At 43.6% G+C, this 2,264-nt stretch overlaps 1 protein-coding gene across 4 annotated transcripts in view; it reads right to left on the bottom strand.

Annotated features, from left to right (window-relative positions):
- The window catches only part of LOC122559004 (interleukin-17 receptor B), a 48,791-nt gene that overhangs the window by 13,580 nt on the left and 32,947 nt on the right, over positions 1–2,264 (bottom strand). The window lies entirely within an intron of this gene.

Here is a 2,264-nt window from a genome sequence, read left to right as displayed (position 1 = left end):
TCCCACTACCTCCCGACCCCAAACACCACACTTACCAGTGCCCCTCACCTGCCCTCCAACCCTGTCCAACACTGCCCCCCCATCCGCTACCCCCCCACCTCCGCGGGGCAGCCGGACTGAACACCAACAGTAAGACTACTGCTGCCTTTGGGAGGGTGAGTCTCCAAATAGCGTACAGACATAGCCACCCACACAATGTTTTACTGCAACTTTTTGATAGATTCCACCTTTGCCCTGTACAGGACAATGTTGGAGAGATTATCTGGGGGAGGGGATGATTTAGAACTGTGTAGAGCTCCAGGGAAAGTGTGTGTGGGGGGGAGGGGAGGTAGGGGGAGAGAGAGAGAGAGAGAGAACGGGAGGTCAGTCATTTGGAGACCGCGCCTGGGCTCCCATGAGTCCAGGACTGTTCTTAGCAGCATTTCAGTAAGCAGAGTTCACTTTTAATCACTTTAAACAAAAGACGTGATCAGTGTTGGAAACACATCTTTGATGCAATGTTTCTATAGGGACCTTGAGATCTTCTTTGGATAATCCAAAATTTGGATAATTAATATTCGGATAATCGAGGTTCCTCTGTTCAGGGATTTCCATTGCTCCTCTGAAGTTATGGCAGGAGAATGAAAAAAGATTGTGTTGGGCCAAATATTTTTGTCTTTGGCTCATTGGAGATTGGATGTACAACTTGTGTCAGAGCTTGTGGAGGTTCTGACCTATAAAATAATTTGCTGGGAACTTTGAACTTTTGATAACAGTATGGACTAGAACTAAAGAGAGTTGCCCTTTCAGCACAGAGATGGGGAGAACTTTTTTTCTCTCAGAAAGTCTTGCAACTTTGGAACTCTCTGCCCCAAAAGACAGTTAAGGCAAGATTATTGATAGTTATAAGACAGAGATGGATAGATTCATACTTGTTGGGAGAAAATAAGATATAAGTACAGCTGGGAATATGAAATTCAAACACAAACAAATCAGCCATAATCTTATTGAATATTGGTGCAGGCTCAAGGAGTGAAATGATTTACGTCTGCTCCTATTTCATATGTTTGGCTGTCTTTCTGGTGAAAATCATTTCAAAGCAGATGCAAGTGTGAGACTAGCTATGCATCTGCCAAGGAGAATTCCAGCTGCCCTCAAACTACCCTGAGAGATAACACAGAAGACCTGGAAAAGAAAGGAATATTTAAAAAGTGACTACTCTGACAGACTTGGTGCCAATGAAAAAAACTAGAAAACTGCAAGTATATAATAAACAAATTATCTCAATAAGACTTTTTTAAAAATCTCACTACCACAAGTCACCCATTTAAGTATGATTACAACAAATTGCTACGGCAGAACTCTTTACTACACTCTGCAAAGGATGATTACTGGCGAATTAAATTTCCACTGCTTCAGAAAAATGTCAGCACAGACAGCATGTGATAGGCAGTGATCTTCACAGAGTGAAAGCGATTGTAGATAATCTGCTACTCTGTGAATGTGGCGACACAAGATGCCAATGCGGAGATACACTTTCACAATCATGAAGAAAAAAATTAAGCAACTACTAGAAAGAGCTTACCAGATGAATCTAAACAAGAAACAGATGCAACTGAAGATGCCTGCAGTCAAACACATAGTTCACGTACAAGACAGCTGTAGCAGACAAATGTGAAAGCAATGCATTGACTTAGCTTTATAGCAAAGTTCTTGCCTAGTTTGCAATCAGGGTGCAGATCACTACATAAGTTCTTGTTGTGGTTCTGTTCGCCGAGCTGGGAATTTGTATTGCAGACATTTCGTCCCCTGTCTAGGTGACATCCTCAGTGCTTGGGAGCCTCCTGTGAAGCGCTTCTATGATGTTTCCTCCAGCATTTATAGTGGTTTGTATCTGCCGCTTCCGGTTGCCAGTTCCAGCTGTCCGCTGCAGTGGCCGGTATATTGGGTCCAGGTCGATGTGCTTGTTGATTGAATCAGTGGATGAGTGCCATGCCTCTAGGAATTCCCCGGCTATTCTCTGTTTGGCTTGTCCTGTAATAGTAGTTTTGTCCCAGTCGAACTCATGTTGCTTGTCATCTGAATGTGTGGCTACTAAGGATAGCTGGTCATGTTGTTTCGTGGCTAGTTGGTGTTCATGGATGCAGATCGTTAGCTGTCTTCCTGTTTGTCCTATGTAGTGTTTTGTGCAGTCCTTGCATGGGATTTTGTACACTACATTGGTTTTGCTCATGCTGGGTATCGGGTCCTTTGTCCTGGTGAGTTGTTGCCTGAGAGTGGCTGTT

This window comes from Chiloscyllium plagiosum, chromosome 18, assembly GCF_004010195.1.
Source record: "Chiloscyllium plagiosum isolate BGI_BamShark_2017 chromosome 18, ASM401019v2, whole genome shotgun sequence".
NCBI classification, from domain to species: Eukaryota; Metazoa; Chordata; class Chondrichthyes; order Orectolobiformes; family Hemiscylliidae; genus Chiloscyllium; species Chiloscyllium plagiosum.
This window is presented reverse-complemented; position numbering and strand designations above follow the sequence as displayed.